General features: G+C 40.0%; 15 non-coding genes across 15 annotated transcripts; all 15 read right to left on the reverse strand.

The window, feature by feature from the left end:
* Nucleotides 1–6,974: 6,974 nt before the first annotated feature.
* On the reverse strand, nt 6,975–7,046 carry TRNAH-GUG (transfer RNA histidin (anticodon GUG)). The gene has a single exon. It is a non-coding gene; the product is annotated as a tRNA-His (tRNA).
* Nucleotides 7,047–7,054: 8 nt separating this feature from the next.
* TRNAR-ACG (transfer RNA arginine (anticodon ACG)) lies at nt 7,055–7,127 on the reverse strand. The gene has a single exon. It is a non-coding gene; the product is annotated as a tRNA-Arg (tRNA).
* A 509-nt stretch (nt 7,128–7,636) lies between these two features.
* On the reverse strand, nt 7,637–7,709 carry TRNAR-ACG (transfer RNA arginine (anticodon ACG)). Its single transcript has one exon. It is a non-coding gene; the product is annotated as a tRNA-Arg (tRNA).
* Nucleotides 7,710–8,137: 428 nt separating this feature from the next.
* On the reverse strand, nt 8,138–8,209 carry TRNAH-GUG (transfer RNA histidin (anticodon GUG)). Its single transcript has one exon. It is a non-coding gene; the product is annotated as a tRNA-His (tRNA).
* Nucleotides 8,210–8,217: 8 nt separating this feature from the next.
* On the reverse strand, nt 8,218–8,290 carry TRNAR-ACG (transfer RNA arginine (anticodon ACG)). The gene has a single exon. It is a non-coding gene; the product is annotated as a tRNA-Arg (tRNA).
* Nucleotides 8,291–8,799: 509 nt separating this feature from the next.
* On the reverse strand, nt 8,800–8,872 carry TRNAR-ACG (transfer RNA arginine (anticodon ACG)). The gene has a single exon. It is a non-coding gene; the product is annotated as a tRNA-Arg (tRNA).
* A 429-nt stretch (nt 8,873–9,301) lies between these two features.
* Nucleotides 9,302–9,373, reverse strand: TRNAH-GUG (transfer RNA histidin (anticodon GUG)). Its single transcript has one exon. It is a non-coding gene; the product is annotated as a tRNA-His (tRNA).
* Nucleotides 9,374–9,381: 8 nt separating this feature from the next.
* On the reverse strand, nt 9,382–9,454 carry TRNAR-ACG (transfer RNA arginine (anticodon ACG)). Its single transcript has one exon. It is a non-coding gene; the product is annotated as a tRNA-Arg (tRNA).
* Nucleotides 9,455–9,963: 509 nt separating this feature from the next.
* On the reverse strand, nt 9,964–10,036 carry TRNAR-ACG (transfer RNA arginine (anticodon ACG)). Its single transcript has one exon. It is a non-coding gene; the product is annotated as a tRNA-Arg (tRNA).
* A 429-nt stretch (nt 10,037–10,465) lies between these two features.
* On the reverse strand, nt 10,466–10,537 carry TRNAH-GUG (transfer RNA histidin (anticodon GUG)). The gene has a single exon. It is a non-coding gene; the product is annotated as a tRNA-His (tRNA).
* Nucleotides 10,538–10,545: 8 nt separating this feature from the next.
* On the reverse strand, nt 10,546–10,618 carry TRNAR-ACG (transfer RNA arginine (anticodon ACG)). The gene has a single exon. It is a non-coding gene; the product is annotated as a tRNA-Arg (tRNA).
* Nucleotides 10,619–12,934: 2,316 nt separating this feature from the next.
* Nucleotides 12,935–13,006, reverse strand: TRNAH-GUG (transfer RNA histidin (anticodon GUG)). Its single transcript has one exon. It is a non-coding gene; the product is annotated as a tRNA-His (tRNA).
* An 8-nt stretch (nt 13,007–13,014) lies between these two features.
* On the reverse strand, nt 13,015–13,087 carry TRNAH-AUG (transfer RNA histidin (anticodon AUG)). Its single transcript has one exon. It is a non-coding gene; the product is annotated as a tRNA-His (tRNA).
* A 509-nt stretch (nt 13,088–13,596) lies between these two features.
* TRNAR-ACG (transfer RNA arginine (anticodon ACG)) lies at nt 13,597–13,669 on the reverse strand. The gene has a single exon. It is a non-coding gene; the product is annotated as a tRNA-Arg (tRNA).
* A 509-nt stretch (nt 13,670–14,178) lies between these two features.
* On the reverse strand, nt 14,179–14,251 carry TRNAR-ACG (transfer RNA arginine (anticodon ACG)). The gene has a single exon. It is a non-coding gene; the product is annotated as a tRNA-Arg (tRNA).
* Nucleotides 14,252–14,992: the final 741 nt, after the last annotated feature.

The raw sequence follows: 14,992 nt of genomic DNA on the forward strand, positions 1-14,992 counted from the left end.
ACTGACACATCTGTCACTGTGTTAATGTCTTGCTGTGCATCAGTGTTAATGTCTTGCACCAGACAGTCATTGTGAGATTCTCCTGTAGTCGCGAACGAAGACTTGTTCTTGGCCTTGGCATTTTTCCGTAGTTTGACAACAGGAATATTTTCTTTTCCTGCTTTCTTCTTAATGATATTATTTTTAATGTTTGGCACTAATGCAGCCATTCTCTTGGGACATGCAAGTGTAGGTTCTCCAGAATAGAATTTTTTTGTTTTCACCATCTTCAGTAGGCAGTGCACTCTACAATACACAACAATAAGATTCAAGTTAATACAGTACATACAGTACAGTACAGTACTGTACATTAGTTACAGTACAATACAGTAGCATACAGTATTGTATTATGGTATTACAGTACTGAAAATTAGGTACTTGTGACTTATTTGGGCGCCCGATTTTCTTCATCGCGCCTAAAAATCACGTCAAATTGCATCGCATACAATCATACAATTGACCCCATTTTTTATTGTATTCCCACCCTGATGGCTAAATGCCCCCATTGTTAACGCCACCCCACTTGCGCTCGCCACACTATATAAAATCAACTCCACGCCGACGTGGATTGTGGGGGTATGAAAAGGTCGGAGGACGCGTAACGCCGCCGCTCGCCACGCTTCGGGTTGGCGTTGATAGTGGGGTGGCGTTAACAATGGGGGCATTTAGCCATCAGGGTGGGAATACAATTAAAAATGGGGTCTGGGGGGCCATTTCACATATGAAACAGGCATCTGGGTACATCTGTACATACAGTATTAAAATCGCATCAAATCGCATCGCATGCAATACAATAGCATACTGTACAATGCAACAGCAATTTTCTCTTCAAAGGAATTTCAAGGGAAATCGCATCAAATCGCATGCTTAGGGTACTGGCATACAATTTCAACATTGGCTGCCCAGATACTGTAAGTCACAAGTACCGAAAATTATGTGACCGTACTGCATAGACATGAGCTTTTTTTTTCAATAAAAGGGATGAAGCGATAAACAAAAGTACAGTACGTTAACAGATGGGGCTTAGACAGACAGACTAGGAGGGGTGGAGGCAAGGGCGGGCTGGGCCGGGGGGGCAGGGTGCCATCTGCCCCCCAGGCCGCTCTGGCAGGTGTGCTGCGGGCCGCGCCGCCGCACCCGTTTCTGAGGCCGCATTGCCGTTTTTTTTTTTTTTCACTGCCGGCGGCCATGTTCCTGTGGTTTTTTAAATGATGTCTGAGGCCACAGCAACATGGCCGCCGGCCTCCACGGCTACAAGGAGGAGGGCTCCGGCCGGCAGCCTGTTCCCTCTTATCCCCAGTGGCAGTCGGCAGACGCTGGGTGCGGTGTGGACGTCATGACGTTGACGCCTCCCACCCACGCGTCTGCACTCAGAGACTGGAGGAAGGCTGGGGCCGCCCGCAGAGCAACTCGTGGGGGACGCTTCAGGAGGCGCAGAGAGGGGAACAGAAATTTGTGGAGCCGCAGCAGGACAGGAGGAGCCTGGTCGAGGATAAAACACAGGACAGTAGTAAGTTAACATGATCTAAAACGACATACAGTATCTGCTGTGCTGTTTCATGTATATTAATAATAATGCAATGACACCACAGGCTGCTCCACCTGTATAATAATTTGTGTCATGGCATTACTATTAATAATAGTAATGCCATGACACAAATTATTATACAGGGGGAGCAGCCTGTGGTCATGGCATTACTTTTATATTATACAGGTGGAGCACCCTGTGGTGTCATTATTATTGTACAGGGGGAGCAGCCTGTGGTGTCATGGCATTATGCCATGACACCACAGGCTGCTCCCTCTGCATAATAATAATGCCATGACACCACAGGCTGCTACCCCTGTATAATATACTGTAAAAGTAATGCCATGACACCACAGGCTGCTCCCTCTGTATAATAATAATGCAATGACACCACAGGCTGCTCCACCTGTATAATAATTTGTGTCATGGCATTACTATTATAATAGTAATGCCATGACACAAATTATTATACAGGGGGAGCAGCCTGTGGTCATGGCATTACTTTTATATTATACAGGTGGAGCACCCTGTGGTGTCATTATTATTGTACAGGGGGAGCAGCCTGTGGTGTCATGGCATTATGCCATGACACCACAGGCTGCTCCCTCTGCATAATAATAATGCCATGACACCACAGGCTGCTACCACTGTATAATATACTGTAAAAGTAATGCCATGACACCACAGGCTGCTCCCTCTGTATAATAATAATGCAATGACACCACAGGCTGCTCCCCCTGTATAATAATTTGTGTCATGGTTTTACTATTGTTATATTATACAGCGGGAGTAGCCTGTGGTGTCATTGCATTATTATTATACAGCAGGAACAGCATGTGGTGTCATTGCATTATTATGATTATACAGAGGGAGCAGCCAGTGGTGTCATGGCATTACTTTTACTGTATATTATACAGGGGGAGCCACCTGTGGTGTCATAATTATTATTGTACAGGGGGAGCAGACTGTGGTGTCATGGCATTATGCCATGACACCACAGGCTGCTCCCTCTGTATAATAATAATGCCATGACACCACAGGCTGCTCCCCCTGTATAATATAAAAGTAATGCCATGACACCACAGGCTGCTCCCTCTGTATAATAATAACAATGCAATGACACCACATGCTGTTCCTGCTGTATAATAATAATGCAATGAATTAATACAAAATTTAATTAAAAAAAATCAAAAAATAAACTGGTACAGTATTCTGGCTCTCCGGATACCTGTAATCTAGTACAGTATTACTGTAATTACTGTACAGTACTTACAATACACCCACAGCTAGGGGATTTTGTACACAGCTAGGGGATTTTTTTTACACAAATACAGTATGACTGAGTCTGCGAAATAGTCTATTAATATGCGCAAAAATCCCCCCACCTGCGAAAAAATACGTTACTGTATTTACAGTATTACACCAACAGTATTTACAGTTGCACAGATTATACGAGAATACCCATAGTAGCAGCCTGCCAGTAGTAGCCCACCCTAATAGAGTATTGTCATCGCTAGTCGGGGATCTGCGGCCTATACACACCAGGCAATTTTAACACGTACAATATTCTAAATGGCGCTATCTCTACTGCACTGCACTGTACTGTATGTGGCATCCATGTTGATCCCTAAAATGGGGGAAAATCACGATACCACGTGATCCTATTGCTGTGACTACTTCAATTACAAGTACAGTATGCGGGAAAAAATGCGAAATGATCCGTTACTGTATTTACGGTTTTACAACAATATTACTGACAATACCCCAATCCAGGATTTATTACACATTATACGGACAATACCCATAGCGGCAGCCTGCAGTAGCCTAATAAAGTATTCTCATCACTAGTCGGGGAACTCTGGACCATACACACCAGGCAATTTTCAGATGAAAAAATCACGATACTTTATCACATGTGCTCCTACTACTGACTAAGCCTGCGAAACAGTCTGTAAACATGAGAAAAACACCGGTCCCCTCGTTTGAGGAAAAAATACGTGTTTTACGGTATTACACCAATGGTATTACGGAGAGAACTAGTACTGTATTTAGCAGCCTACAGTAGCCCACCCTAATAGAGTACTGTCATCGCTAGTCGGGGATTTGCGGCCCATACACACCAGGCAATTTTAACACATTGTACAATATTCTCAATGGCGCTATCTCTACTGCACTGCACTGAACATCAAAAATCACGATATCACTACTCGCTACTGTATACAGTAAGTCTGCGAAACAGACTCTAGTATTTACGGACAATACCCATAGCGGCAGCCTGCAGTATCTGAATACAGTATACACAGCAGGCGATTGTACAGTATACAGTATTCTGCACCGGGTGCATTTGAACAGTAGGGAAAAAAGGGAAACATCTTCATTCAGGGAAGGGTGGGAACCGAGCGCTTCCGCGCAGGGACCGTTTTGTAGTGCTGCTTACTGTATACTGTAATGCAGCAATCAGTGAAATGTACAAATGACTGTACTACTGTATAGTGTACTTACTGCTCCAGCGAGATGATACTGTACAGTACTGTTCTTGCGAAAGGAAGGCAGTATGATGGTAAAACTTGGTAGAAACACGAACGCAGCAACAACTTGACTTTGGATTCAGCAGAATGAATAGTCCAGGTGTACAGGTACAATCTCGTGCTTGTATACAGGCAAGAGATGAAGAGACGATCCGTAGCAATTCTACACGGTTTAGATGCAGAAAAACAAACTGGATTGTTTGACAATTTTAATATCTGTAGCTGAATTTATGCTGGCAGAGACAAAGGAAATCCTTCATGAAGCTGATAGGTGCATTTGAATTATGTACAATTACCAGCGAAACAAAAAGGCAGACTGTAATTAACATATGACTGCAATCAACATCTTATTGTCTGAGGTGTCGGTCTGTGTCTGAGTTTGGAGAAATCTATTGTTGCGGAAAAAAAACGTTCTCTGTAGCGCAGTACAGTATGGGTATTAACTATCGTGTACATGGATGCCTGCCATTGTGAATTTTTGTTTGTGGAAAAGTCCGAAAGAATTTGATAAGCACCAACTACTGTAACTACAGTACAGTACCTGTATTGGTTTAAAAAAAAAAAAGAACGTTTAAAAAATAAAAATATAATGTAACCAACTGAGGATCGAACTACTGATACTGAGATAGTGAAGCCGTGCCTCTACCCGCTAGGCCACTATTGCCTGTGATTTTACTGCTGGCAGATGGTTAGCATGGCTTCTGCACCAATCACATACAGTTCATGACCATCCAGTACGTCACTGCGGCTGCGAATAAAAGAAAATAACTCTGTCCGTAAAGTAAGGACAAAATCCGTAGTGTAAAGTATGATACTGTAGGTCCTCAAATAATGTTTTAAGTAGTCATCCAGCAATAGCCAAGGTTAGCATGGCTTCTGTACCAATTACATAAATGACCGTATGTAGCTGCTTCTGCGAATAAATACTGTACAAACTGTCTGTAAACTAAGGACAAGATCCGTAGTGAAAAGTGACTGGTTAGCAAAGGTTAGCGAATTTTATTCCGAAACACGGTCCTCAAGGCAAGGAGTTTTACCTGAAAAGCTACATTTATTTTGCGAAAAAAACCGTTCTCTGTAGCGCAGTATGTACAGTATGGGTATTAACTATCGTGTACATGGAGGCCTGCCATTGTGAATTTTTGTTTGTGGAAAAGTCCGAAAGAATTTGATAAGCACCAACTACTGTAACTACAGTACCTGTATTAGTTTAAAAAAAAAAAAAAGAACGTTTAAAAAATAAAAATATAATGTAACAAACTGAGGATCGATCTACTAATACTGAGATAGTGAAGCCATGCCTCTACCCGCTAGGCCACTATTGCCTGTGATTTTACAGCAGGCAGATGGTTAGCATGGCTTCTGCACCAATCAAATACAGTTTATGACCATCCAGTACTGTACGTCACTGCGGCTGCGAATAAAAGAAAATAACTCTGTCCGTAAAGTAAGGACAAAATCCGTAGTGTAAAGTACAGTATGATACTGTAGGTCCTCAAATAATGTTTTAAGTAGTCATCCAGCAATAGCAAAGGTTAGCATGGCTTCTTTACCAATTACATAAATGACCGTACGTACAGTAGCTGCTTCTGCGAATAAATACTGTACAAACTGTCCGTAAACTAAGGACAAGATCCGTAGTGAAAAGTGACTGGTTAGCAAAGGTTAGCGAATTTTATCCCGAAACTCGGTCCTCAAGGCAAGGAGTTTTACCTGAAAAGCTAAATCTATTTTGCGAAAAAAAACGTTCTCTGTAGCGCAGTATGTACAGTACAGTATGGGCATTAACTATCGTGTACATGGAGGCCTGCCATTGTGAATTTTTGTTTGTGGAAAAGTCCGAAAGAATTTGATACAGTAAGCACCAACTACTGTAACTACAGTACAGTACCTGTATTGGTTTTAAAAAAAAAAAAAAGAACGTTTAAAAAATAAAAATATAATGTAACCAACTGAGGATCGAACTACTGATACTGAGATAGTGAAGCCATGCCTCTACCCGCTAGGCCACTATTGCCTGTGATTTTACTTTTGGCGGATGGTTAGCATGGCTTCTGCACCAATCACATACAGTTCATGACCATACAGTAGTTACTGCGGCTGCGAATAAAAGAAAATAACTCTGTCCGTAAAGTAAGGACAAAATCCGTAGTGTAAAGTATGATACTGTAGGTCCTCAAATAATGTTTTAAGTAGTCATCCAGCAATAGCAAAGGTTAGCATGGCTTCTGTACCAATTACATAAATGACCTTACGTAGCTGCTTCTGCGAATAAATACTGTACAAACTGTCCGTAAAGTAAGGACAAAATCCGTAGTGAAAAGTCGTGGCGGCCACTGTTTTGTAGAAGAGATTTTTACGCATGTGCTGTACTGTTTGGGAAAAGTGACATCTGGTGGTCAATGAGTGTAAGTGCAGGTTACATTTACAAGATTACGTTACGTTATAACGCGATCTATACAGGGACTATAGCGCAAGGAGCAGGCGCGATCCAGGCGCGATTTGCATGGCGCACTTTATGCGCAACGCAGCCACGATGTACTTGGGCATAACTGTATGCACTTGCTCCAGGGCTAGTTTCCTGTTAACATTGCAAGACAATTTTCTTATTACTGCAAAAACATCTTTTCAGTGTGTGATGAACTTGCTAAGACAAAGCTTCAAGATTTTAATTTCCAGAATTCAGTAATTGATGTCAAATTTGAATTCTTTCAAAAGAATGTTTCACAGACAAATAAATCAAAGCATGTAAAGATAGCTTCACAAAAAGCATTAAAGACAAATTGTGCAAGTGCATTCAAAGAATCTGCTTAATTTCTACAATTGTCCAAACCTTGAAGTAAGAAAGCGACCTTTCAGCAGGAAAAAAAAACACAAAATGCCGTGACCCGGATTCGAACCGGGGTTGCTGCGGCCACAACGCAGAGTACTAACCACTATACGATCACGGCAACGAAGACGAGCCAGGTAGGAATCGAATCTACAATCTTCTGATCCGTAGTCAGACGCGTTATCCGTTGCGCCACTGGCCCAGGTGACATAAAGTAAGTTTAGTGTCCTATCTGTTTTTGAATCTAGTTTTGGATTTTAGAGTTCTTTTTAGTATATACTGTACAGAATGAATTTGAAAGAGTTACCTATGCACTTGCTCCAGGGCTAGTTTCCTGTTAACATTGCAAGACAATTTTCTTATTACTGCAAAAACATCTTTTCAGTGTGTGATGAACTTGCTAAGACAAAGCCTCAAGATTTTAATTTCCAGAATTCAGTAATTGATGTCAAATTTGAATTCTTTCAAAAGAATGTTTCAAAGACAAATAAATCAAAGCACGTAAAGATAGCTTCACAAAAAGCATTAAAGACAAATTGTGCAAGGGCATTCAAAGAATCTGCTTAATTTCTACAATTGTCCAAACCTTTAAGTAAGAAAGCGACTTATGAGCAAGAAAAAAAACACTAAATGCCGTGACCTGGAGTCGAACCGGGGTTGCTGCGGCCACAACGCAGAGTACTAACCACTATACGATCACGGCAACGAAGACGAGCCAGGTAGGAATCGAACCTACAATCTTCTGATCCGTAGTCAGACGCGTTATCCGTTGCGCCACTGGCCCAGGTGAAATACGATAAGTTTAGTGTCCTATCTGTTTTTGAATCTAGTTTTGGATTTTAGAGTTCTTTTTAGTATATACTGTACAGAATGAATTTGAAAGAGTTACCTATGCACTTGCTCCAGGGCTAGTTTCCTGTTAACATTGCAAGACAATTTTCTTATTACTGCAAAAACATCTTTTCAGTGTGTGATGAACTTGCTAAGACAAAGCCTTAAGATTTTAATTTCCAGAATTCAGTAACTGATGTCAAATTTGAATTCTTTCAAAAGAATGTTTCACAGACAAATAAATCAAAGCATGTAAAGATAGCTTCACAAAAAGCATTAAAGACAAATTGTGCAAGTGCATTCAAAGAATCTGCTTAATATCTAAAATTGTCCAAACCTTGACGTAAGAAAGCGACCTTTCAGCAGGAAAAAAACACTAAATGCCATGACCCGGATTTGAACCGGGGTTGCTGCGGCCACAACGCAGAGTACTAACCACTATACGATCACGGCAACGAAGACGAGCCAGGTAGGAATCGAATCTACAATCTTCTGATCCGTAGTCAGACGCGTTATCCGTTGCGCCACTGGCCCAGGTGACATATGGTAAGTTTAGTGTCCTATCTGTTTTTGAATCTAGTTTTGGATTTTAGAGTTCTTTTTAGTATATACTGTACAGAATGAATTTGAAAGAGTTACCTATGCACTTGCTCCAGGGCTAGTTTCCTGTTAACATTGCAAGACAATTTTCTTATTACTGCAAAAACATCTTTTCAGTGTGTGATGAACTTGCTAAGACAAAGCCTCAAGATTTTAATTTCCAGAATTCAGTAATTGATGTCAAATTTGAATTCTTTCAAAAGAATGTTTCAAAGACAAATAAATCAAAGCACGTAAAGATAGCTTCACAAAAAGCATTAAAGACAAATTGTGCAAGGGCATTCAAAGAATCTGCTTAATTTCTACAATTGTCCAAACCTTTAAGTAAGAAAGCGACTTATGAGCAAGAAAAAAAACACTAAATGCCGTGACCTGGAGTCGAACCGGGGTTGCTGCGGCCACAACGCAGAGTACTAACCACTATACGATCACGGCAACGAAGACGAGCCAGGTAGGAATCGAACCTACAATCTTCTGATCCGTAGTCAGACGCGTTATCCGTTGCGCCACTGGCCCAGGTGAAATACGATAAGTTTAGTGTCCTATCTGTTTTTGAATCTAGTTTTGGATTTTAGAGTTCTTTTTAGTATATACTGTACAGAATGAATTTGAAAGAGTTACCTATGCACTTGCTCCAGGGCTAGTTTCCTGTTAACATTGCAAGACAATTTTCTTATTACTGCAAAAACATCTTTTCAGTGTGTGATGAACTTGCTAAGACAAAGCCTCAAGATTTTAATTTCCAGAATTCAGTAACTGATGTCAAATTTGAATTCTTTCAAAAGAATGTTTCACAGACAAATAAATCAAAGCATGTAAAGATAGCTTCACAAAAAGCATTAAAGACAAATTGTGCAAGTGCATTCAAAGAATCTGCTTAATATCTAAAATTGTCCAAACCTTGAATTAAGAAAGCGACCTTTCAGCAGGAAAAAAAACACTAAATGCCATGACCCGGATTTGAACCGGGGTTGCTGCGGCCACAACGCAGAGTACTAACCACTATACGATCACGGCAATGAAGACGAGCCAGGTAGGAATCGAACCTACAATCTTCTGATCCGTAGTCAGACGCGTTATCCGTTGCGCCACTGGCCCAGGTGACATACGGTAAGTTTAGTGTCCTATCTGTTTTTGAATCTAGTTTTGGATTTTAGAGTTCTTTTTAGTATATACTGTACAGAATGAATTTGAAAGAGTTACCTATGCACTTGCTCCAGGGCTAGTTTCCTGTTAACATTGCAAGACAATTTTCTTATTACTGCAAAAACATCTTTTCAGTGTGTGATGAACTTGCTAAGACAAAGCCTCAAGATTTTAATTTCCAGAATTCAGGAATTGATGTCAAATTTGAATTCTTTCAAAAGAATGTTTCACAGACAAATAAATCAAAGCATGTAAAGATAGCTTCACAAAAAGCATTAAAGACAAATTGTGCAAGTGCATTCAAAGAATCTGCTTAATTTCTAAAATTGTCCAAACCTTGAAGTAAGAAAGCGACCTTTCAGCAGGAAAAAAAACACTTAATGCTGTGACCCGGATTTGAACCGGGGTTGCTGCGGCCACAACGCAGAGTACTAACCACTATACGATCACGGCAACGAAGACGAGCCAGGTAGGAATCAAACCTACAATCTTCTGATCCGTAGTCAGACGCGTTATCTGTTGCGCCACTGGCCCAGGTGACATACGGTAAATTTAGTGTCCTATCTGTTTTTGAACCTAGTTTTGGATTTTAGAGTTCTTTTAAGTATATACTGTACAGAATGAATTTGAAAGAGTTACCTATGCACTTGCTCCAGGGCTAGTTTCCTGTTAACATTGCAAGACAATTTTCTTATTACTGCAAAAACATCTTTTCAGTGTGTGATGAACTTGCTAAGACAAAGCCTCAAGATTTTAATTTCCAGAATTCAGTAATTGATGTCAAATTTGAATTCTTTCAAAAGAATGTTTCACAGACAAATAAATCAAAGCATGTAAAGATAGCTTCACAAAAAGCATTAAAGACAAATTGTGCAAGTGCATTCAAAGAATCTGCTTAATTTCTAAAATTGTCCAAACCTTTAAGTAAGAAAGCGACTTATGAGCAAGAAAAAAAACACTAAATGCCGTGACCCGGATTCGAACCGGGGTTGCTGCGGCCACAACACAGAGTACTAACCACTATACGATCACGGCAACGAAGACGAGCCAGGTAGGAATCGAACCTACAATCTTCTGATCCGTAGTCAGACGCGTTATCCGTTGCGCCATTGGCCCAGGTGACATACGGTAAGTTTAGTGTCCTATCTGTTTTTGAATCTAGTTTTGGATTTTAGAGTTCTTTTTAGTATATACTGTACAGAATGAATTTGAAAGAGTTACCTATGCACTTGCTCCAGGGCTAGTTTCCTGTTAACATTGCAAGAACATTTTCTTATTACTGCAAAAACATCTTTTCAGTGTGTGATGAACTTGCTAAGCCTCAAGATTTTAATTTCCAGAATTCAGGAATCGATGTCAAATTTGAATTCTTTCAAAAGAATGTTTCACCATGACCATCCAGTACGTCACAGTGCGAATAAAAGAAAATAACTCTGTCCGTAAAGTAAGGACAAAATCCGTAGTGTAAAGTATGATACTGTAGGTCCTCAAATAATGTTTTAAGTAGTCATCCAGCAATAGCCAAGGTTAGCATGGCTTCTGTACCAATTACATAAATGACCGTATGTAGCTGCTTCTGCGAATAAATACTGTACAAACTGTCTGTAAACTAAGGACAAGATCCGTAGTGAAAAGTGACTGGTTAGCAAAGGTTAGCGAATTTTATTCCGAAACACGGTCCTCAAGGCAAGGAGTTTTACCTGAAAAGCTACATTTATTTTGCGAAAAAAACCGTTCTCTGTAGCGCAGTATGTACAGTATGGGTATTAACTATCGTGTACATGGAGGCCTGCCATTGTGAATTTTTGTTTGTGGAAAAGTCCGAAAGAATTTGATAAGCACCAACTACTGTAACTACAGTACCTGTATTAGTTTAAAAAAAAAAAAAAGAACGTTTAAAAAATAAAAATATAATGTAACAAACTGAGGATCGATCTACTAATACTGAGATAGTGAAGCTATGCCTCTACCCGCTTGGCCACTATTGCCAGTGATTTTACAGCAGGCAGATGGTTAGCATGGCTTCTGCACCAATCAAATACAGTTTATGACCATCCAGTACTGTACGTCACTGCGGCTGCGAATAAAAGAAAATAACTCTGTCCGTAAAGTAAGGACAAAATCTGTAGTGTAAAGTACAGTATGATACTGTAGGTCCTCAAATAATGTTTTAAGTAGTCATCCAGCAATAGCAAAGGTTAGCATGGCTTCTGTACCAATTACATAAATGACCGTACGTACAGTAGCTGCTTCTGCGAATAAATACTGTACAAACTGTCCGTAAACTAAGGACAAGATCCGTAGTGAAAAGTGACTGGTTAGCAAAGGTTAGCGAATTTTATCCCGAAACTCGGTCCTCAAGGCAAGGAGTTTTACCTGAAAAGCTAAATCTATTTTGCGAAAAAAACCGTTCTCTGTAGCGCAGTATGTACAGTACAGTATGGGTATTAACTATCGTGTACATGGAGGCCTGCCATTGTGAATTTTTGTTTGTGGAAAAGTCCGAAAGAATTTGATACAGTAAGCACCAACTACTGTAACTACAGTACAGTACCTGTATTGTTTTAAAAAAAAAAAAAAAGAACGTTTAAAAAATAAAAATATAATGTAACCAACTGAGGATCGAACTACTGATACTGAGATAGTGAAGCCATGCCTCTACCCGCTAGGCCACTATTGCCTGTGATTTTACTTTTGGCGGATGGTTAGCATGGCTTCTGCACCAATCACATACAGTTCATGACCATACAGTAGTTACTGCGGCTGCGAATAAAAGAAAATAACTCTGTCCGTAAAGTAAGGACAAAATCCGTAGTGTAAAGTATGATACTGTAGATCAAACTGTCCGTAAAGTAAGGACAAAATCCGTAGTGAAAAGTCGTGGCGGCCACTGTTTTGTAGAAGAGATTTTTACGCATGTGCTGTACTGTTTGGGAAAAGTGACATCTGGTGGTCAATGAGTGTAAGTGCAGGTTACATTTACAAGATTACGTTACGTTATAACGCGATCTATAACGGGACTATAGCGCAAGGAGCAGGCGCGATCCAGGCGCGATTTGCATGGCGCACTTTATGCGCAACGCAGCCACGATGTACTTGGGCATAACTGTATGCACTTGCTCCAGGGCTAGTTTCCTGTTAACATTGCAAGACAATTTTCTTATTACTGCAAAAACATCTTTTCAGTGTGTGATGAACTTGCTAAGACAAAGCTTCAAGATTTTAATTTCCAGAATTCAGTAATTGATGTCAAATTTGAATTCTTTCAAAAGAATGTTTCACAGACAAATAAATCAAAGCATGTAAAGATAGCTTCACAAAAAGCATTAAAGACAAATTGTGCAAGTGCATTCAAAGAATCTGCTTAATTTCTACAATTGTCCAAACCTTGAAGTAAGAAAGCGACCTTTCAGCAGGAAAAAAAACACAAAATGCCGTGACCCGGATTCGAACCGGGGTTGCTGCGGCCACAACGCAGAGTACTAACCACTATACGATCACGGCAACGAAGACAAGCCAGGTAGGAATCGAACCTACAATCTTCTGATCCATAGTCAGACGCGTTATCCGTTGCGCCACTGGCCCAGGTGACATACGGACAGTTTAGTGTCCTATCTGTTTTTGAACCTAGTTTTGTATTTTAGAGTTCTTTTAAGTATATACTGTTCAGAATGAATTTGAAAGAGTTACCTATGCACTTGCTCCAGGGCTAGTTTCCTGTTAACATTGCAAGACAATTTTCTTATTACTGCAAAAACATCTTTTCAGTGTGTGATGAACTTGCTTAGACAAAGCCTCAAGATTTAAATTTCCAGAATTCAGTAATTGATGTCAAATTTGAATTCTTTCAAAAGAATGTTTCACAGACAAATAAATCAAAGCATGTAAAGATAGCTTCACAAAAAGCATTAAAGACAAATTGTGCAAGTGCATTCAAAGAATCTGCTTAATTTCTAAAATTGTCCAAACCTTGAAGTAAGAAAGCGACCTTTCAGCAGGAAAAAAAACACTTAATGCTGTGACCCGGATTTGAACCGGGGTTGCTGCGGCCACAACGCAGAGTACTAACCACTATACGATCACGGCAACGAAGACGAGCCAGGTAGGAATCAAACCTACAATCTTCTGATCCGTAGTCAGACGCGTTATCTGTTGCGCCACTGGCCCAGGTGACATACGGTAAATTTAGTGTCCTATCTGTTTTTGAACCTAGTTTTGGATTTTAGAGTTCTTTTAAGTATATACTGTACAGAATGAATTTGAAAGAGTTACCTATGCACTTGCTCCAGGGCTAGTTTCCTGTTAACATTGCAAGACAATTTTCTTATTACTGCAAAAACATCTTTTCAGTGTGTGATGAACTTGCTAAGACAAAGCCTCAAGATTTTAATTTCCAGAATTCAGTAATTGATGTCAAATTTGAATTCTTTCAAAAGAATGTTTCACAGACAAATAAATCAAAGCATGTAAAGATAGCTTCACAAAAAGCATTAAAGACAAATTGTGCAAGTGCATTCAAAGAATCTGCTTAATTTCTAAAATTGTCCAAACCTTTAAGTAAGAAAGCGACTTATGAGCAAGAAAAAACACACTAAATGCCGTGACCCGGATTCGAGCCGGGTTTGCTGCGGCCACAACGCAGAGTACTAACCACTATACGATCATGGCAACGAAGACGAGCCAGGTAGGAATCGAACCTACAATCTGCTGATCCGTAGTCAGACGCGTTACCCGTTGCGCCACTGGCCCAGGTGACATACGGTAAGTTTAGTGTCCTATCTGTTTTTGAATCTAGTTTTGGATTTTAGAGTTCTTTTTAGTATATACTGTACAGAATGAATTTGAAAGAGTTACCTATGCACTTGCTCCAGGGCTAGTTTCCTGTTAACATTGCAAGAACATTTTCTTATTACTGCAAAAACATCTTTTCAGTGTGTGATGAACTTGCTAAGCCTCAAGATTTTAATTTCCAGAATTCAGGAATCGATGTCAAATTTGAATTCTTTCAAAAGAATGTTTCAGAGACAAATAAATCAAAGCATGTAAAGATAGCTTCACAAAAAGCATTAAAGACAAATTGTGCAAGTGCATTCAAAGAATCTGCTTAATTTCTAAAATTGTCCAAACCTTGAAGTAAGGAAGCGACCTTTCAGCAGGAAAAAAAACACTAAATGCCGTGACCCGGATTCGAACCGGGGTTGCTGCGGCCACAACGCAGAGTACTAACCACTATACGATCAAATAAATCAAAGCATGTAAAGATAGCTTCACAAAAAGCATTAAAGACAAATTGTGCAAGGGCATTCAAAGAATCTGCTTAATTTCTACAATTGTCCAAACCTTTAAGTAAGAAAGCGATATAAAACAAAGAGATGAGGACCTCAAGTGTAGTTAAAGCAGCTGTATATGGGAGTGTGTAAAGCTCCCTGTATTGGATATAAAAATGGATAGAAGGTTATACAGCGCTGGGTTAATACTGAAAAAAGGTTC

The sequence above is a fragment of the Crinia signifera genome, chromosome 4 (genome assembly GCF_055691185.1).
Source record: "Crinia signifera chromosome 4, ASM5569118v1, whole genome shotgun sequence".
Classification (NCBI taxonomy): Eukaryota; Metazoa; Chordata; class Amphibia; order Anura; family Myobatrachidae; genus Crinia; species Crinia signifera.